Below are 22,359 nucleotides of genomic sequence, written 5' to 3' on the forward strand. Positions count from 1 at the left end.
GTCCAACAGTCAGACCATTGTCTAGATAATCTGATCACGGTGTCAAGGATGTTTACCAGGCTGGGAGCAGGAGATGAAAAACAAGCTTGTTTACACAGGCCGTGGGTGTCTCATGGCTTTCTGTTGAACTGCAAAGAACAGGGGGTTGGGTGTGCGACAGTTCCTGGGCAGGAATGCAGGCTGCAAGATGGTTTTTGTCGTGTCAGTTTAGATTTTCCTCAGGCATCAGCAGAAATGACCAGGTGGGTCGTGTGGAAGTGTTTTACACGAGATGGCAATGAAAAAACAATGGAGTCCCGGTACAGATGATGCTGATCAGAAAAACCCTTTTCTTCAGGTGGATGCACGGGAATACCCATGCTCCACCCATGGAATGCTTCCAGAATGAAATGTAACCCAATGCAATGCTAGCCGCTGCACTGTGTTACATTTCTTTACAAGGCCATGCAAGGAGGTGATATTCGCCCAGACGTTGCTTATAAATATCTACCAGTATTTTGTGTTGCGGCTGTGCCACAAAAGTGACACAACCATGAAGAATTCTTTTAGTGAATCTGTCCCCAAGTTTCTAAACGTTATGCTACTCTTAGTCTCACACAGCCCAGGTGGAGTTTGCATATCAGAAATAATGAGCAAATCGTTTGGGCACCATATAAGATCAGAGAAACTCTGGGATGCTATCTACACCTGGGTGTATAATTTCACAACCATGTTCAAGGCCATAAAACACTGCAATAATTTGTATCATAGCCATTACACACCAGCATGATTGCATAAATTTGAAATGACAAGCTCCACCCATATGTATATTCACGCCCTTCCAAGCTCTAGATACCAAGGGAGGCTAAGAACATGCACACAAATAATAGAGAACACTTGCAGTCTGACGTAAGACCGCATTGCTGCATAGTTGTACTGTAGTTAGAAATAAAGCTGAATTTATGACTCTCGTTTGTTTCTATGTTAACACTCCCTCTTCAGAACCACAGATCATACAGACATAATTCCAAAGATAATAAACCACTTTGCCCAGATAATAAAAATGTCTCATCAATCATGAGTAATTATAAACTGGGCTGCATCCCAAGACATTATGTGTTGGCTGGAGCAAAGTGAGCCTGCATTGTAGACTGCGGAGGTTACTTGTCTAAAACATGAGCTGCTTAGAGGTGACTCTATCAAACCCACTCCGCTGTTAATGAGACGTCAAGACCATCTGAATTTGTTGATCCACAGGGGGACAAGAGCCAAGGGGAGGAAATCCCTTTCTACAAAGAGGGTGGACTAGGGAGAGGTGAAAAGCCAGATAGGATGGCGCTGAGCTGAAGTGCGAGTTATAAATCTCAACATTGTGCTTTGAATTGCCCACTTGTGGTGTCGATCATAGAGGCTCGAGGTCGGGTTAGGAGCACTTCCTCTTGGGCCCAGATAGTAATGCTTGAAAAGCCCTCATCCTACTAGACCTCTCCACAGCCTTCAACACCGTCTGACACCGCTCTTTCGCAGCCAGACTCCATGACGCCAGTATATGTGGAACCGCCCTTGACTGAATCCGCTCCTTTCTCACCAGCAGAACCCAAAGGATCAGACTCCCTCCCTTCCTCCCCGAACCTACAGAGATCAACTGTGGAGTACCCCAAGGATCTTCGCTCAGCCCCATGCTCTTCAACATCTACATGGCCCCCCTTGCCGCCATCATCAAATAGCATGGGGTCAGCATAGTATCTTACGCCGATGACACCCAGCTCATCCTCTCTCTAACGAAGAACCCCGTAGACACCAGACTCAGTTTCCAAGAAGGAATGAAAGACGTCGCAGCCTGGATGAGCTACAGCTGCCTAAAACTGAACTCATAGGAGACAGACGTCATTGTTTTTGGACCTTCCCCCATTGCGTGGGCCAGCTCCTGGTGGCCCCCTGCTTTTAGAAACCCACCCACCCAGACGGACCTCGCCCAGAACCTCTGCATCCTTCTAGTCTCCTCTCTCACCTTGACCCGCCAGATCAACGCCGTCACCTCCACCTGCTTCAGCTCCCTCCACATCCTCCGCAAGACCTTCAAGTGGATCCCCCTCTAATGCAGAAAGACCATCACCCACGCACTCATAACCAGCAGACTGAACCACAGCAATGCTAGCTACGTCAGAATCAACAAAACCCTGCTATACAAGCTCCAATCCATCTAGAGCACCACAGCCAGACTTGTGGAGCCCCATGACACAAGCACATGACCCAGCACCTACAAGACCTCCACTGGACCCCATCAAGAAGAGAGTAACCTTCAAGCTACTTGCTTATGCCTACAGATCCCTCCACAACAACAGAACCAAATACCTCAACAAAAGAGTGTCCTTTCACGCACCCCAAAGGGAACCTCCGCTCTGCCGACCTCGACCCGGCCAGAGAACCCACGCATCTGCAAAATTAGTGTCAGTCAGTCAGTATCAGTCAGTCAGTTAGTGTGTCAGTGTCAGCTAGAGCAGCTCTGCTGACCTGGTTCTCTGGCCCTAAAGCAGCTCTGTCTGCTGACCTGGTTCTCTGGCTCTAAAGCAGCTCTGCTGACCTGGTTTCTCTGGCTCTACAGCAGCTCTGGTGACCTACTTCTTAGGCTCAGGAGCAGCTCTGCTGACCTGGTTCGTTACCTCTACAGCAGCTCTGCTGAACTGGTTCTCTGGCTCTAGAGCAGCTCTGATGACCCGGTTCTATGGCTCTGAAGCAGTTCTGCTGACCTGGTTCTCTGGCTCTAGAGCAGCTATGCTGACCGGGTTCTCTGGCTCTAAAGCAGCTCAGCTGGCCCCGTTCTCTGGCTATAAAGCAGCTCTGCTGACCTGATTCTCTCCCTCTAAAGCAGCTCTGCTGACCTGGTTCTCTCCCTCTAACGCAGCTCTGCTGACTTGGTTTTTCTGGCTCTACAGCAGCTCTGCCAACCTGGTTCTCTGGCTCTAGAGCAGCTCTGCTGACCTGGTTCTCTGGCTCTAAAGCAGCTCTGCTGACCTAGTTCTCTTGCTCTAAGGCAGATCTGATGAAATGGTTCTCTCCCTCTACAGCAGCTCTGCTGACCTGATTTCTCTGGCTCTACAGCAGCTCTGCTGACCTGGTTCTCTGGCTGTAGAGCAGCTCTGCTGACCTGGTTCTTAGGCTCCAGAGCAGCTCTGCTGACCTGGTTCTTTGGCTTTAAAGCAGCTCTACTGACCTGGTTCTATGGCTCTAAATCAGCTCTGCTGACGTGCTTCTCTCCCTCTAAAGCAGCTCTGCCGACCTGGTTCTCTGCCTCGAGAGCAGCTCTGCTGACCTGGTTCTTAGGCCCTAGAGCAGGTCTGCTGACCTGATTCTCTGGCTCTAAAGCAGCTCTGCTGGCCTGGTTCTCTAGCTCTAAAGCAGCTCTGCTGACCTGGTTCTCTGGCTCTACATCAGCTCTGCTGACCTGGTTCTCTACCTCTGGAGCAGCTCTGCTGATCTACTTCTTAGGCTCTAGAGCAGCTCTGCTGACCTGGTTCTCTGGCTCTAGAGCTGCTCTGCTGACCTACTTCTTAGGCTCAGGAGCAGCTCTGCTGACCTGGTTCTCTGGCTCTACAACAGCTCTGCTGAACTGGTTTCCTCCCTCTAAAGCAGCTCTGCTGACCTGGTTCTCTGGCTCTCGAGAAGCTCTGCTGACCTGGTTCTCTGGTTCTACAACGGCTCTCCTGTCCTGGTTCTCTGGCTCTAAAGCAGCTCTGCTGACCTGTTTTCTCAGGCTCTACAGCAGCTCTGCTGACCTGGTTCTTAGGCTCTAGAGCAACTCTGCTGACCAGGTTCTCTGGCTCTACAACAGCTCTGCTGACCTATTTCTCTGGCTCTAGAGCAGCTCTGCTGACCTGGTCCTCTTGCTCTAAAGCAACTCTGCTATACTGGTTCTCTCCCTCTAAAGCCGCTCTGCTGACCTGGTTCACTGGCTCTAGAGCAGCTCTGCTGACCTGGTTCTTAGGCTCTAGAGCAGGGGTACTCATAGTACGGCCCGCAGGCCGGTGGCGGCCCGGCAAGCCTGCCCTGGCGGCCCGCGGACCTCGCAGACATCGTACCCGTATTTTAAGAACACATTTTTAAAGAATGTCTGCAAACACTGACGGGTGCAGCATGATTCATTCCAGTGACAGGCAGAGCAGCAGAGTCTCGCACACATACAGCCGCGCCCGAGTACTTCACAGGTCTTTAGAAAGACCATTTGCATGTTAGTGGAGCTTTGTTGATTTCACCTCTTCTTAGGCCCCTGCAACTCTGCTCGGTGGGGGCCGGGTGATTAATTCCAGTGATAGGCAGAGCGGAGCTGCAGGGGCCTAAGAAGAGGTGAAATCAACAAAGCTCCACTAACATGCAAATGGTCTTTCTAAAGACCTATGAAAGAGCACTTTGGGTGCGGCTGGAAGCGGGAAGCTGTCTCAGCCCTGGCAGACACACAGTCATGTTAGCAGTCTACTCAAGGTGACATTTTACCACAGAGATGTACTGCTCTAACTTTAATGCAGCTAGTTCCTCCAGTATTGAGTCAAGGGCAGTTCCCGATATGATGGTGGGGGTCATGCACTTCTTCATCCTGCTTGGGAGTGCCCAAGAAGAGCATTTGTCTATGCTGCTTTTGGAGAGACATGCAATGATTTTAGCATTAGAATATAATGCATCATAGTGTGGCAAGGGTCTCGGAACACCTCAGGGTTCTCAAGGTTGGTGGCACTCTGTCTGGAGTGAGGGCACGTAAGAGATGCTACTTCCAGAAAGTGAAGTGAATCAAGATTAGCCACTGCTGAGAATTAGTCCTATTGAATAGGAGTTCATGGGGCAAGAACATTCTGAAGGTAGTGAAACTCTTTACGTCGAGGGAGGTAGAGGGAGGGAGGGAGACAGAGGGAGAGGGAGACGGAGGGAGGGAGAGGGAGGGAGGGAGACAGAGGGAGAGGGAGGGAGGTAGAGGGAGGAAGGGGGAGGGAGGGAGGGAGGGAAGAGGAGTGAGGGAGGGAGGCGGAAGTGAGACAGTGAGGGAAGAGGAGTGAGAGAAGGGGTGAGAGGGAGGGAGAGAGGGAGAGGGGGAAGGGGAGAGAGGGAGAGAGGGAAGGGGAGTGAGGGAGAGGGGAGGAGAGGAGAGAGAGGGAGAGGGAGACAGAGAGGGAGTGAGATAGCCAGAGTGAGGGAGAGAGAGTCAGAGTGGGTGAGACAGAGGGAGACAGGGAGAAAGGGAGAGAGAGGGATGGAGGGAGGGAGACAGAGAGAGAGAGAGAGAGAGAGAGAGAGAGAGAGAGAGATAGAGGGAGTGTGACAGAGATAGAGAGAGGGATGGAGGGAGGAAGACAGAGAGAGAGAGAAAGAGAGATGTGTGTATGCCGGGTCTAGTGGCTCAGTGGACGAAGGCGTCTGCTGCAGGGACATGTGTTCAACCTCATGGTCACAGTTTTTTGTTGCTGCTCTAGCTCCGCCCTCTCCCCACTGACCCCGCCCCCACCAGTGCGGCTCTCGGACCCAAACCACAATGTAAATTTGGCCCCCGAGAGAAAGTTTGTGAGTACCCATGCTCTAGACCAACTCTGCTGAACTGGTTCTCTGTCTCTACAATGACTCTGCTGACCTATTTCTCTGGCTCTAAAGCAGCTCTGCTGTCCTGGTTTCTCTGGCTCTACAGCAGCTCTGCTGACCTGGTTCTCTGGCTCTAGAGCAGTTCTGCTGATCTGGTTCTCTCCCTCTAAAACAGCACTGCTGACCTGGTTCTCTGGCTCGAAAGCAGCTCTGCTGACCTGGTTTCACTGGCTCTACAGCAGCTCGGCTGACCTGGTTCTCTGGCTCTACAGCCGCTCAGCTGACCTGGTTCTTAGGCTCTAGAGCAGCTCTGCTGACCTGGTTTCCTCCATATAAAGCAGCTCTGCTGGCCTGGTTGTCTTGCTCTAGAGCAGTCTGCTGACCTGGTTCTCCCCCTCTAAAGCAGCTCTGCTGACCTGGTTTCATTGGCTCTACAGCAGCTCTGCTGACCTGGTTCTCTGCCTCTTGATGCGCAGCGAGTGTGTGTGTACATCAGGGGATCTCATCTCCTCCAATCGCTGAATACTGAACTGAGCTGCTGCCCGACAGAGGGTCATGATAATGTACACAAAGGCCGAGTACCCTCCAGGCACCTCTCTTCCCGAAGCCCTGCTTCCCGCGGCCCTACTTCCGTGTGCATAGCACCAGGGCTCAAGCGCGGAGTCACAACAGACCCACATGCGGGGTTCACAAAAGGTAGTTGTGTTCGTTCTGTGGTGTGTCTGCATCACCTCTAAGGGGTGAGTGTCCCATTGGGGCTCATTGCATCATTGCCGTGCAAGATCTAAGATGACGCTGCACTCCCTGTGTGACAAGAGCCCACCTTTCTTCAAAGGCCTGGCTAACTAACCTGAAGACCACTGGGCTCATGTCCGCAAACCAGAACATGTATTACAAATTGAAACATACCTCTGTAGTGCAACTCCACCTCACACAAAATATACTTGTCAGCTCATCATAATGTACAAATGAATGCATGAATAAATTGCTTAAAAAAGATAAACACCAGAGAGATAAGGTGCGTTGATGATGCCGCAGAATTCCACATTTTGCGAGGGTGGGGGGCTGTCCGCGGTCATTACGAGTGTGTCGACAGCGCTGCCAATGAGAAAAAAAAGTGCTTCGAGTCCTTTAAAGGAAAAAGTGTAAATCTGCCCGTAAATGATCCAATCCCGGTGGGCGTGCCTAGAAGGAGACAGGGTGGCAACAAGGAATTATTAGCATGCCTTCAGTGCCATCATTGCACTGCCTTTGACGTAATTCGTGACGTCAAACGATGTGCACGAATGAAAGCTGAAGGCAGAGCTGGGACGAGGCTTCTGGAATTGTATGGATTCCAAGAAGTCTCATATGACGACGGCAGCCTATGCGCTGCTGACGTCAGGCAGAGACCTAAAAAGGTTGCCATTGAGGCAACTCAAACACTTGATTTGAAACCTAGATTGTCTAACCAAAGTGGTTTGCTTGCACAGGCCGTTGGTAGGAATAATGCACCATCGCAGGCCTGTCTAAACCTTTGGTAGGTCCTAGAGCAAAAACATGATGCAAGGCCAATGTGATGCGTCTTTTAGCAATTGCCATAAGCAAATTATTTAAGACATTAAACACAATGGGGCACATTTATGACAGACTTGCGCCACGTTTACGCTGCCGTTGTGTGACGCAACGGCACGGAAACGTAGCGCATCCCTGCGCCCTATTTACAACGTGACGCATCTAGGCAGACGCGTCACGTTGTAAAGCCCTGCACCACATGAAACCTGGTTTCATGTGGGCGTTCTGTCGCAGGGGGGCGTTCCCTTGTAGGAAAGCCCCGTAAAACTGACGCAGTGAAATCTACAAGATTTCACTGAGTCAGTTTTACGAGGTTGCTGCGTCAAATCCTTACGCCTGCTTGAAGCAGGCGTAAGGAGTGACGCACCACGTCATGTATGGGTGGCCTCTGTACATTGCAGGAATTGCATCGCACTTGCGACGCTACTCCAGTAATGCGCCGCCGTACACCACAAGATGCGTCACGCATCTGCCCTTCCTTGCACCATGGTGCGCCGCATTGTAAATGTGGCGCATCTGTGGTGCCGCAAGGAGGGAATAGCGTGACGCATCAGTTCTGGCGCATCCCTGCTGATTTGCAGAGATGCAGCAGAACTCATAAATCTGCCCCAATATATATGCCTTCTAGAGAAAGAGAAAGCACAGCTGCTACGACTTCCGATGCGATCCAGTGATATAGTTATGAACAAATACAGAAAAGCATGCTTTTTTTCATGGGAGGAGCTTCGCGGGCAACCAAGATGGCCGCGTAAGCTCGGAGCTCCGCGGACCTTCCGATCCTCCGCAAACATCCTGCCCGTAATCCTGATCCACGTGGGTGGATACTCGTTGCCGATGGTCTACTGAGGCGAGAACCGTTTTCCGATCCCGAATCGGTGTCTCCTACACTGAGCTACGTCGAGTGGGACTCCGTGCCAGCGCAGTGCCATTGTCTCTCCGGACTTCGCCACCACGCACTGCTGATCTGCGGAGTACCCGCCTGCCCTCACCAACGGCGAGGTGAACTGGACAGCGGAGCGACCCTGTAACGGCATCCTACAGTCTGTCCCGGACGAATCTCCGGGTCCCTGGGCTCGGACTTGCCTGGCATAGCCCTTTGTTCTTTGGACCTAATATGGCGGGCAAGGGGGACCCCGATAAGACATCGGACAGAGGCGTCCGCGGCAAATCACAGCAACAACAGAACAGGATTGAGCGCTATACCCAACTAAAGACGCCGCCTGTTACTGGGCCCTCTACCAAGGACATCCCGCACTCGGGCTCGCCGGACGGCTCTGAGCCCACTTTGAGTGACATTATGGGGGCCATTACAAGTTTCCGGGCGGATATGCAGCAACAGCATGAAGTCCTTACGCATAAGGTGGATGGCATGGCCGTCGATCTGACTCTCATTAGAGCCGACTTGGGTAAAACTAATGATCGAGTCAAGAATTTGGACATCAAGACGTCCAGTCTGACGGGAGACGTCTCGGACTTACAAACTGAAGTCCGGAACCTGCAGAGAACAACGGAGCAATTTGCAAGGCGGCTGGATGACTTTGAGAGCCGTGCCAGGCGGCAGAACGTCCGCATTGTCGGTGTACCGGAGGGTTCGGAGGAGGCGGCGACGGACCTCCTCGTGGAAGACCTGATCAAGACTCATCTGGCGCCGCCTGGCCTCAGCAACTCTTTCTCAGTGGAGCGAGCCCACCGAGTGCCGGGTGGCCCGCCGAAGTCGGGCGTGGCACCCAGACCCATCGTAGTCCCGCTGCTCAATTTCCGTGACAGAGACGCTGTCCTGCAGGCTTCCAGACGACATGGACCGCTTAAATTCCAGAATGCCGATGTCCATTTCTATCCGGACTTCACCAGGACGGTTCAGCGACAACGCCAGAGCTACGCAGGGGTGAAACGAAGACTGCGGGACCTGGGGTTCAAGTATTCCATGATGTTCCCTGCCAAGCTCCGGATCGAGCACGAGGGTCGTGCCCTTTTCTTTGATTTTGCTGAGAATGTCAGTGACTGGCTGGACACTTTATCGACGCGCCGAGACGCACAGGAGGACCATGAAGGTGGCGCTGCTGGCGGCCCGGACCTATAAGACTTGGCTCTATAGTGGGTGATTCCTCGTCTGTTATATTTGCCTCAATTGACTATCGAATGTAGCGTTTGAATGCCGTATTATCTTTCCTGTCAGTACATGGAGGGTGGCGGGGGGTGTTCGCGGAGATTCCTCACTCCTCTGGGTGTCTTCTTGTAGAGTAGTTATGGGGCGACAGGCACACTGCTGGTTGGGGGGGCTTTTTAGTCATATGCAGGGGTGCAGGGTGGGGGGTGCAACTATGCAAGTTTTATTGTTTGTTTGTTCTTTCTCTATCTCTTTCTTGAGGCAATGGATTGTGTTTTTTACTGTGCAATTGATAATTGAGTTGGTTGTAGTCGGGTGGGGCGGGTTGTTGGACGATGGGGGGTAGGAAATTGAAAGTGCTTAGCTGGAATGTCAATGGACTAGGTGACCGAGTTAAGAGAGGGGTGGTAATTCAACTGATAAAGAGGCACATGCCTGATGTTGTGCTTTTGCAAGAAACGCACTTGGTGGGAAACTCCTGTAGGGCCCTGAATCGTAAGGGTTACAAAATGGTTGCCCACTCTGGGTTCTCCTCGGGTTCCCGGTGGGCGGGCATCCTTGTGCGTGCGTCCCTTCCTCTCGAAATAGACGTCACACTGCTCGATGACAGAGGACGCTACGCAGCTGTGGCGGGAAGATGGGAGGGGCGTTCCTTAGCGCTGCTTTCGGTTTATGTTCCCCCAGGCCTCCAATCTAGCACCTTCCAGGACCTTGGTGGCGCCATCTTGTCCCTGCCTTCGGGCCTATTGATCCTGGGGGGCGATTTCAATTCAGTCTGCTCTGGCACCCTTGATCGTCAGCCGCCGAGGGACCTACTGGGCTCCCGAATGTGGCTGCCGACCTTCCTTGACTCTATGGGTTTGGTGGATTGTTGGCGGCTACTGCATCCTGCGCTCCGCCAGTTTTCGTTCCTTTCCGGTGCCCATGGGAGCCTATCCCGTATAGATTGTGTTCTCACCCTGGCGGCGCAATCGCCTGCCGTTTCCGAGGCCCGTTTTCTGGCAAGGGGCGTCTCTGATCACTCGCCGTTGTGGGTCTCCTTCGATTTTGGTGTCGTCCTGTCCAGCCGTCCGGCAGCGGTGAATCCTTGGTATTTCCGCAACCATAAAACACGAGCACTCCTGGCTAAGGCCATCGACCTATATTTCATTGAAAATGTGGGCTCCGTTGGCTCTGCGGTCACCCTGTGGGAGGCATTCAAGACTGTGTTGCGGGTTGAAGCTCTAGCTCTCATTGCAGAGGCTAAGCGAGCTTGTGATGCCGACCTTCTGCATGTGGAGGAGGAAGTCTTGGATCTTGAGTCCCGTTTGGGGCCTGAGCCTGACCCTTCTCTCCTACACGAACTCTCCCTGAAACAGTCGGAGTATCATGATCTCGCTACGAATGCTGCCCTGATTTTGGCCAAGGAGCAGCAGGGCCGCATTTATGATGTCGGTGATAAGGCCGGTAAATTACTGGCCTGGTTGGACAGGCGGGAGATGGCAAGCCGGGTGGTCCCGGAAATCCTGGGCGAGGATGGAGTGGTGGTTACAGATCCGAGTGCCATTGCCGAGTCTTTTGCTGACTATTTTCGGGGTGTTTATACAGCCGGCTCGGATCGTTCCGGAGGCCGATTCAGCTGAGTTCCTCTCGGCGATTGACCTCCCTTGTCTTTCGGAAGAGGAAAGAGTCGATATGGACCGGGATATCACCGCGGACGAGATTGCTTTGGCGATCCGCGCCCTGCGAGCGGGTAAAGCTACCGGCCCTAATGGCATACCGGTTGAGTTGTACAAGATCCGGCCGGATGTGATCTCTCCTTCTCTGAGGGGTATGTTCCTCCGGGCCCGTGAAGAGGGTGTCCTTCCCTTGGACCAGCGGCTGGCCACCATAGTGGTCATCCATAAGGAAGGCAAGCCGCGGGATGTTTGTAGATCCTACCGCCCCATTTCCCTCCTTAACGCGGAGCCCAAGATCCTGGCTAAACTACTGGCTAATCGGCTGGTCTGGGTTATCAGCGACTTGGTACACCCGGACCAATCCGGTTTTATTCCCCGCCGCAACACTGCCCTCAACCTGAGACGCCTGCATGGGGTCATGGCCAGAGCTCACGCCCTTACGGAACCGGCGGTACTTGCCTCCCTTGATGCCACGATGGCCTTTGATTCCCTAGAGTGGAGCTACTTGTGGGCGGTACTAACAAAGCTTGGGTTTGGACCGGGTTTCCTGGGCTGGGTGCAACTTCTTTATGCTTGCCCTCTGGCCGCTGTCACTGTTAACGGCCGCATGTCTGCTCCTTTTGCGCTCCATCGTGGTACCAGACAGGGTTGCCCCTTGTCCCCACTCCTGTTTGCGTTGGCCCTGGAGCCACTCGCGGCTATGCTACACTCGCACCCTGACTTGCATGGGATCTCCTGGTCCCCGGACTTCGAGGACAGGGTCTCCCTGTACGCGGACGACATCCTGCTTTACCTCACCTCCCCCTGTAAGTCGCTTATTGTGGCGTGTGACGTGCTCCGGTTGTTTGGGCGCTATTCTGGCCTGGTTATCAATTGGGCCAAATCCTCCCTTTACATCCTCAAGGGTGACACGCCGCGCCTCCCCAGAGGTTGCAACATACAACTGGCCGGGCAAGGCTTCAAGTACCTGGGGATCTATGTATCGAATAATACTAAGGCGAGGTATGACCACAACTTACTCCCTCCGCTCCAACGATTGCGGAGGGATGTGGAGGGTTGGCGCAAGCTCCCTCTCTCCCTCCTGGGCCGGGCGGCACTATTTAAAATGATGTCCCTGCCCAGGTTCTTATATGCCTTGCAGAACACCCAGGACCTTGTTCCGGCTCGTTATTTTAGGGAGGTTGAGAGCCTGCAACGCGCCCTGCTTTGGGATGGTCGGCCCCGCGTCGCTGTCCAGAAGCTTACGTTGCCGTGGTATGATGGGGGCATTGCGTTACCAGATGTGCGGAGGTACTACTGGTCCTCTCAACTTACCGCTATTAACCATGGCTTCTACGGTCCTGTGGACAGCCCGGGCTATGCTATGGATAGATGGCTCTTGCAAGGGGGCAACTACTACCGCGCCCTCTACTCTAAATCCTTCGATCGGCGCCTCACAGGCCCGACCAAGGCGGCGGTACACACGTGGCGAACGATCAATAAGATACAGGGCTGGCAGGGCCGACTGACGAAATTCACCCCTCTATATGATTCTGATATCTTAGGCAAGCTCTGGCATACCAAGGGTTTCGACAAATGGGACCTCATAGGTATTTCGAGAGTGGAGGACATGCTGGCCAGGGGGGAAGTCAAGACTTTCCCGCAACTACAGGCGGAATACCGACTGGGTGGAACGGAGTTTTTCCGTTATGCCCAACTCAAGCATGCGATAACTACCGCTGGACCGGAGGAGGGCGACATCCCCGAAAGCTCCCCCTTGGAGGACAGAGTCCTGGACGGGCATATGCCAGATAGCGCCATCTCTCTGTCCTACAAGAAGCTGATTAATGTTAGAATCGACCTTCTCCAGCGCTTGCGGGAACAGTGGGTAGCCGATGGCCTGGAACTGGACGACGAGGACTGGCAGAGTGCTGTGTCCTCCCCTAAGGAGGTCGCCATTTCCTCGCGTCTGCGGCTGGTGCAGTTTAAGATCCTCCACCGGGTGTATGTTACCGGTCCCCGGCTTGTGCGTATGGGCTTCTCGCCTGATGGCTTTTGTCGTCGTGGCTGGGAGCCCTTGCTACTTTCATGCACATAATATGGGAGTGCCCCGTTATTGCCCCTTATTGGGAGAAAGTACATCGAGTGATGAGGGAGGTGACTGGAGTTGAGTTGGCAGCAGAGGCGCGTAGGTGCCTCCTCAATGTTTGGGAGCCGAATGACTACAACACGGCGCAGACTCGTTGGGCTACATTGGGCAACATGGTCGCTAAGAGGGATATAGCGCAGAAATGGGGATCCAACACGGCCCCCCTGGTGATACAATGGAAGGCCAACATGGATTGGTGTATGCTGCGTGAGAAGACTGTGTATACTGCCAGGGGGCGGCCTCAGACATGGAATAAGGTGTGGGGGGCATGGAATGCATACAGAGGTGACTTGTGCCTGCCACCAGAGCCGCTTCCCCGCGACGAACACCTGTCACCATAACCGATGACACCAGCTATGCTACTCGTGTTGTAATTCTCCTGTTCCTTCCTCCCCCCCCCCTTCCTACATCCTACTTCCGTTCTTTTCTAAATCTTACCTGACCTCTGACGCCTCTTACTGACTCTTTCTGACATTTCTCCTTCTCCATTGCCTTTCTTCTGCGCCCTAGGGCGCCTCTGTTTAGGTTCTTATTTGTATATAAAATAAAAAACAACCTGCATTGTCCTGATATGAATCGCTTTGCACACTACTTCTTCTGATACCATGCTGCCTTGCCTCCGGGATGTTAGGCTGAATAGCTGTGTGCTTTACTACAATAAAGGTTTTAAAAAAAAATTTTAAAAAAAGAAAAGCATGCTTTAAATGAAAAATCTGTAAATGTGCTTTGCTACAACAGCACCAGCGTCTGAAATGCTCCTACTGCCCCTCTTTGTGATGGTCGCAATGAAAAAGACAGCAGAAGGAGGGGACCCGCATCCCAGTGTGGACATTACAGAGAAACAGAAGAAAGACTTAAAAATACAGGAGTTCTTGGAAATGTTGAATGGAAACAATATAGAAGAGTGAAAAGAACAGATGCTTTTGAATGCGAAGGGTTTGTGAGGTTTTGGTATTTATTTAAGGGGTACAAATGTGTGGAAGGATGATATAAAGTGTAGCTGAGATTCATATGGTAAGGTAGTTATTACTTCTTTGAGTTTTTCCTACTAGTGGTTGCTGTGTGACTGCTGGTGGACTGAATGGTAGGCAAGACAGTCAGTTTTATGCTTGAAATGAAGCAGTTTTATTGATGAAAAACAGTTAACAAAAGGCCAGTATGTGTTGAATTCACTCTCATTATTTATGTGTGATTTGGGTTTTGAATGAGGCATTGGTCCTAGAGGTTATGTTTTCTGGAATAATGGTAAATAGTTCTGGCAGTAGCGGCCATCCCCAGCCAAAGTGGCGGGGTAGGCCAGGCCAAAAGAAGGGGGGGAGGAGGTCGGGGGACAAAAAAAAAATAGCTAGAAAAAACGTGCCTTAACCACGTAACCGCCATCTCCTGCCGCATTGCTCTTTTCTTAATTCTGGGCACAGGCTCCCAGAATGCACTGCGTCCAATCCTGGAGCTGCATGAAAGCAGTGTCGGGATTGGCCTTAGCGCCGGCAACTTGTGTTCCTATGCAGGCTGGAAGCTTGTGCCTGCTCTCTCCATGCCCAGCAACGCAGATGGGGCTGGAGAGAGCTTCACTGTGCATGAGGGTTTGGCCGGCCTAAGACCACCAGCAGTTTCATTCCCTGGACTTGCCCCCAAGACTTGTCAGAGTCCTGGGGGTGGGTCCAGGGTATTAAAATAAAATGATAAAAAAACGGGGTTAAAACCTGTTTAATTATCATTTTTTTTGCTGGTGCTGGATATTAGAAGAGTGTGGATATTATGTTTTTAATGCTATTATTTTATCATGATTTTAGTGGAAGTTTTGTCAACGATCTGATACTTAGAATTGAAAGGAAAAACATTTTCTGCTGTTCTTACTGGTCTCAAGAGTTTTAGAGCAGATTAGGCGAAAGGTCTCTAGGTTGTGGGGAGAATGACGTGCCAGACACAGGATCGGTCTTGTCAATTATAATAAAACATTTTAAGACTGACCAGAAATGGAGAGGTAAGATAATTTGCTTAAAGAAGTCAGAAGACAAATGGAATGGGGAGACCACTCGGTCCCCCCGAACTTATGGATGGGTGCCCCGATCTTCCGGGAAACCATTGCGGGCGGGGGGCATGTCCCGGCTGGTATACCCGAAGCGGCGTGGCCGGAACACGCTCCTCCCGCCCAGAAGAGGTTGTCCTAAACACCCGCCCGGAAGTCCGTGCACTGATGGGCGTGCATGAGGCGGGGCCCCGCCCTCCCGCAGCTGGATAAATAGTGCGGGAATCCAAAGAAGCTTCCTCTTGTTCCTGTGCTCTGAAGGCTGCACCACTTGTCGCTCGTGAGCCCTCAAGGGAACAAGCTGCACTTTTTTGAGAACTTGTAATCTTTGTCTTTCTCTTTCAGTTATCAAGGCGTGGTTGGAGATCGAGTCGCCTTCGTAGGACAGGTCGGACGGATCAATCACAGACATGCCTGTCAAGAAGCCCGGAAAGAGCTCCGAGATGGAAAGGATGCTGCGCACGTTGATGAACCAAGTGGCGGTGATGGACCGAAAATTGGGTAAAGTTGACCGGCTAGATCGCGGCTTGGCGGCCATCAGGAAACAGTTGGAGGCCCAGAATGCCCCCTCGGGGCGGCCTAAGAGGGTCATAGGACCAGCCTTGCCGAACGTCACCCCAGGGGACAAGGTTAAAAAGAGGAAGGGGAAGGCGGGTCCCAGCGAGGCCCCAGTTCCGGTAGAAACTCCACCAATTCCAGTAGCACCAGCGACCAGCCCGGTACCGGGACCGGATGGGGGGTTGCCTATTCCCGTGGTTATCACGCCACTGGGGGATGACCAGATGCCCCGGGAATTAGCACTTCAGTCAGCAGCAGTGTTACCATGGCTAAAGAAGGGAGCAGGGGGATCTGCGGCTTCGGGAGACCTGGTCGAAGCGGCCAGAGTAATTATCGAGCAGTTGCGGCAGGCAAGGGATGCCGGGACGGCGAATGTGCCTTCTATTTCCCCGCAGGTGGTGAAGGTGGTCACGGCTGACATCAGGGAGAAAACAACGGATTCGGCTGGAAGCGCGGCAGAAGCCGGTAAGGGATCGTTACCGATGGTGGGGGAGGGTGCGGTACCCTCAAGGCGGGAAAGTTTAGCTCAACATGTTCCCATGGTTACGAAAGAGATGGTGTGGGCAAACAAGTACATTAACATGTTTTCACTGTTGACTGATCATCGTGAGTTAGAGTATGCAAAGACCCAGAAAGATTTGTGGCACCCCAATGTATGGCGGGCCAAGATGGCAGAATTCAGGGTCAATGAGACGATGATGAACTGGATCAGGGCCTTTTCTATCTTTGTAGCGATTATCGGAGAACGAACACCAGAGGTGTTGACTGACTTGGAATGTTATCAGAGTAGAATCACGAGTTTCCATGTGAAGTATGGGGGTGATGAATGGAAAGGCTATGATATGGCCTTTAGAAAAGCGAAGGAATTTAATGCGGCCTTGACATGGGATTGTTTAGATACAGTGTCCTGGCATGCGCAGCTCTTGTCAGGACCAGCGAGTGCTTCAGGGGCGAGCGCGAGCGGCTCCGGGGTATTCCCTCAGAGGCAATCACAGCCCTTTCGGGCGAGCTCTGGGGGGGAGTCCCAACCTAGGTCGGGCGGTAACGGAAGCAAGCGAGGGGTGTGTTGGGGCTTTAACAAAGGAACTTGTAACAGGCCCCATGGAACGTGTAGGTTCCGGCAGGCGTGCTCGGGCTGTGGAAATTCCTCACACCCGGAAACCAGTTGCCGATCAAAGGCCAATGGCGCAGGAGGAAAAGGGGGTCCCAAGCAGGATTGATGTGGTGCCTCGGAAGCAAACATCTTCGCCCGTAGATATCTTGGCTTTGACCCCCTGGCTAAACGGATACCCTGATCATGCGTCCGCCGGGACTCTGAGGGATGGCTTCTCATATGGCTTCAGGATCCTGGCGGGCAATTTTCGTGGGAACTCTTCCTGTAAAAATCAGTTGTCTATTCAACACAACCCAACAGTTGCCGCCAAAAAGATAGCAAAGGAGGTTAGCCTGGGGCGGGTGGCAGGACCATTTGGCGACCCACCAGTGGCTGATTTTGTGTGTTCCCCTTTAGGAGTGGTTCCGAAGAAGGACCCGGGGGAGTATAGGCTCATTCACAATCTATCGGCCCCGAGGGGGGCTTCAGTGAACGAGGCGATTGACCCCGAGGTATGCTCAGTAAAGTACGCATCGTTCGATGACGCAGTAGTAATGTTGAATCGCCTGGGCCCCGGTGCATTATTAGCTAAATCAGACATTGAATCTGCATTCAGATTGCTCCCAGTGCATCCTCAAGACCAGCGCCTGCTGGATTCCACGTTTCAGGGGAAATACTACATGGATATGTGCATGCCTATGGGTTGTTCGATTTCATGTGCTTATTTTGAAATGTTTAGCTCGTTTTTGGAATGGGTGTTCATGAAGGCCACAGGGCACAAACATGTGATGCATTATCTTGACGATTTCCTCTTTCTTGGCCCACCGGGCACTCGGGACTGCGCGCGGGCATTGCAGGACTTCTGCGTGCTCATGCGGGGTTTCGGGGTTCCGTTGGCACCGGGTAAGACGGTAGGGCCGACTACCTCCCTCGAGTTTCTGGGTATAGAACTAGACTCAGAGGAGGGGTGTTTCCGTTTGCCGTTGGAAAAGGTTGCCACGTTTAGGGCTTTACAGTGTCTCCGAACGGAGAAGGTGACCCTGCACCAGTTACAACAGACAGTGGGTCAGCTTAACTTTGCATTGAGAGTGATACCGATGGCTCGCCCTTTCTCTCGATCCATTGCGCAATCTATGGTGGGCCTTAAGGAAGGACACCACCGCACTAGACTGTCGGTAGAGGTTTGCCAAGACATGCTCATTTGGCTGGCATTCCTGGCGGACTTCAAGGGCTGATTAGTATGGAGCAAACCCCCAGCCTCGTCGGTGGAACTCGGCTTATGGACCGACTCGGCGGGGAGCGTGGGGTTTGGCGCAATCTTCGGAAACCGGTGGTCGGCACAAACATGGCCGGCGTGGTGGCGAACAAGTGGCCTGACAAGTAACATTGGTTTCCTGGAATTATTCCCCATCTGGGTGGCTCTGGTGGCATGGCCGGAAGACTTTAGGGACCGCTCAGTGGTGTTTTGGTCAGATAACATGACAGTGGTCGAGTGCATTAATCAGCAGGCAGCACGCTGCAAATGGATCTTACGACTGTTGAAAGAGATTGTATTGCGATGCATGAGATTGAACGTACAGTTCAGGGCAAAACATGTGCCGGGTGTACTAAATAATGCAGCTGATGCCCTCTCTCGTTCAAAAATGCAGGCTTTCAGGGATTGTCTACCCTCAGCAGAGCTAGTGGCGAAGCACTATGGCAGATCGGTGCCCCGGACTACAAAACCTCGTGGCAGCCTCGTGGCAGCCAGTTTAGCGCCCAGGACGAGGAAAGCTTATGATGGGGCGTTCCGTTCATACTGCGCCTTTCTGGGGCCGGTAGGGGAGCATAGATGGGGGCGGGATGAGTCCTTGCTCCAATTTTTGGTGGCACTTCATAAGGAAGGCTGGTCGGCGGCAACCGCCAACAGGTATAAGGCTGCCATATCTTTTATGGCACAGCTCCACGGGATAAGGGACCTGACGGACTCCTTCTTAGTCAGGAAGGCTCTCCACGGCTGGCGGCTCCTGGAGGGTCGCAGACAGAATAACAGGCACCCGATTGGGTTTGATAAATTGACCACCTTACTGGCGAAACTGGACGAGACATGCTCCTCGCCCAGCGAGGTAATACTATTCCGAGCAGCTTTCACATTGGCATTCTATGGGGCCCTGCGGGTGAGTTAACTTCTGGCAGGGAATAAGAAAGATGTGGAAGGAGGTCTACGCAGGGATCACATCCAAGTAAGGGGGGATTCTCTGCTGATCTCGATAGCCAGGTCAAAAACGGACCAGGAGGCCCTGGGGAATACTGTGGTGTTGCAGCGCGCTCGGGGGAATCCCGGTTGTCCAGTGAGGCAGGTGGAGGCCTGCCTGAAACAAAGGTTGACAACATGGGGGGGGGGGCCCTGCTTAGACATATGGACGGCACCCCATTGACAAGATTTCAATTTCAGAGGGTGCTGGCAATTACGATTGCAGCAGCGGGCTTGAACCCGTGTGATTTTGGGACCCATTCATTTAGAATAGGGGCCGCTACGGAAGCTACGGCTCGGGGTCTGCAGGCGGACAAAGTGAAACAATTAGGCCACTGTTGGTCCTCGAATTGTTTCTAGAGATATGTGCGACTGCACATGTTGTAAAAGACTGATGAAATGCACTCACGCTTGTTGTCTTTTGTTTGGATTACAGTTTCGCGAGCCTGTGACGCGGAAATTGGGATCGGCCAAGCATCAGCTGACCAGCGGGAAGGGATTACGGAATGGAGATCAAGTGGTCTGGGTCGTGGCCACTCATACGTGAGGCGTGCCGGGGACATATTCAAAGCAGGTGATGCGATCCACACATCTGAGGAATATGGGTTCAGAGTGACCTTCCATGGGAAGGGCGGCCTCTGTATTGACCGATTGCAAAGTTTTGTGGAGGAACTCTTAGGGCGGCACAGGTCACCGCCATCTGTAGTCATAGTCACTCTGTAGTTAGCTGGTTAGCCAAAAGGCTCCCGGGATGTATGATTGCCTGGTCCCACATGATTCCCAGGAGGATATGGCGGGGAGGTTTGTCTATGACAGCATTGAACCACTCAGTAAAGAGGGTCAACAACAAAATGAGAAACTGTTTCGCTCTGCTCATCTCCAAAGCATTTCTCATGGGTGTATCAGGGGCGATCACTGTTATTCGAATGATGGGGTGCATCTGTCCAGGACTGGGAATGACTTACTGATAGGAGACTTCATAGCTTGGCTAGTGGGTTTGAGGTGACATGACCTGTAGGAGGTGTGGGGGGGCCAGATAGTCGGTCAACTATCTGGCCTGTGGCGGTAAGGTCATGATCGGTGAGCAGTGATTTCAAGGTCCCTAGGGGGGGGCGCCACCCATTATGGATGGGAGCACCCGGGGGGAGGCGGCCATTGGCCCCTCCCACGGGGCGGCACCCACTACGGATGGGTCGCCCAGGGGGAGACGGCCATAGGCCCCTCCCAGGGGGAGACGGCTATATGCCCCTCCCACGAATTTCCCGGGGGCCGGATATCCGCTCCGGCGGAAGAGAGTGTGGGGAAGGGGGGGGGGGAGTCCACACTGTCCTTCTTACGGATACCTCGCACATGAACTCAGACGACCTTAAGATGGCGTTGAGTGAAAGAGGGCCCCCACATCAAGGGAAGTTACAATTGGCGGCGAGGGTAAAGTCCTCTGCGCATGTGCCACTCACACCGTGAGGGTGGGAAGTTGGTGATAGGGATCTGACACCGGTTAAGACCTTGCCGTTGGCCCTTAATGTTAGGTTGTACAAATTCAAATGTAATGCATTTATCAGGATGCTAGACTCGGCTAGGAAACCTTTGTATTAGAGATTTGTTAAGGTTAGCCTGGAAAACCTGTCTTCATCAAGATGTAATTGAAGTTGAATTTGTACATGATGCATGAAACGTTTTAATTTAAAGTTTTACATTTTGTTTCATATTTTAATAAATACGGCCGGGGGGGTCGTGAGGCCCCCCCGCCTTCCAAAAGTTCAAATCTGTGTCTGTCTCCTCCCATGGGGAATTGGTGTTGGGAGGGGTGGCGGGCATCCCGGCCCATATGTGTCCAATGCAATTTTTGCCAGAGTTATCAACAGGGAAAAGGTTGTGTGATCCAATGTTCCCATCATCAAATGTGGAGTGCATTAATGAGTGTCCTTGTCTTAGCTTTGTCAGAAATGTGTGAGCATGGCTGGAACTGCTTTTGAGTAGGTGCACCCACCCAAAGTGATTAGCAATGGGGGCAGAGGATTTCCGTACACCGGGTAGGTGGGAATTTAAACGTGTGATAAAACAGCATGACAAATTGTAACTCATTTGCCTGACAATTTTTTCTAATATTGTGTTCCATAGTGGAATGTGCTAACTGCCAGAAAGTGCTTCAACACCTCGTCAGGGGTAGAAAGCACTATATAAGTGCCAAAACAGTGGAATACAGTGTCCCGGTCCCTAATGGTGTTAAAATTCCAATGTAACTCTCAACACACAAAGTAAGGAATTGAATTGTACACTTGCCCGATATGCATACTCAAAAATGTATTTCCAGACTTTACCAGGATACAAACACGGAGTCACTCTCGACACTGGTGCTGGCCCCTCAGTGATTCCATTTTTTTTTTAAGGGGGTTGTGCACCCCCAGTACCGCCACTCAACTCCCCACCCTGCCACTGGCATTTCAATACATCCAACTGCAACGCTGTTTAGTTAGAGTCTGCAGTGGAGGTTGTGAAATGTAAGTCGCCTTTAAAAACGCGGGACAATGTTCAACATACCTGAAATATGAATGACACTGCAAAAGAACAGACTGACAAACTGTAACCCTAATGCATGACTAAATCAATGACCCTCAGCTCCCATGGAGTAGCGTGCTACTTATCAACTGAGCACTTCAGGACCACGACCATGTCAGTGGTCCGGGTCCTGCCAGTGCTCAGCACTGGTAGATCTAAAAGTAAAAAGCAGGTGCTGAGACCACTCCCTGTCAGGCTCTCCATGTTTGCCATCACCCTCAGGATGAAAAAAACATCTTACCTCTGCACAGTGCCACCCTTCACTAACTTTGATGTAACTTCTAAGAGACTTGTTATAGTTCTTTCACAGTCTCATCATTTCAACCTAAAGCATTTTCAACCTTCTATACAATGAAGCCATGGAGAAGTGTGGCTCAATGGTTAGAGCGACAGACCCTGATGCAGAGGTCTAGCCTGGGACCAGGGTTCAATTCCCTGCCTCGGCGGGTCTTGGGCTCAAAATTCCCCGGACCTGATAATTCTCGCCTCGGTGCCTATTCTAATCATAGAGTGCAACTCTGGGCAATAGCTTGCTTAATCTCCACAACAGCCCCCACAACGCTAAGGATGCCTGGCCTTCACCCTGGGGGTGCCCAGGAGTGGACGCCTCACAGGGAAAGCCGGACGGGTTTCACAGCGGTATTCGTACAAGCGCCTTGAGACCCTTGCGGGTGAGTAGTGCGCTATACAAGTATCAATTTACATTACAAATTACCGTACATAGTTGTTGCTTATTTATCTTACACAACTGACAACCATTGACAAAGACAATAGTCCTGGCTTGTTGTAGGTGTAATGTTACTTGTTGTATGATTTATCTGGATGCAATGACAGAAGCAGCAAAATACCAGTTGCGGGGCACACTATGCTAAGCACAAATTTTTAGCTTAGGTGCTTTA

This window comes from Lissotriton vulgaris, chromosome 1_1 (genome assembly GCF_964263255.1).
Source record: "Lissotriton vulgaris chromosome 1_1, aLisVul1.2, whole genome shotgun sequence".
NCBI lineage: Eukaryota > Metazoa > Chordata > Amphibia > Caudata > Salamandridae > Lissotriton > Lissotriton vulgaris.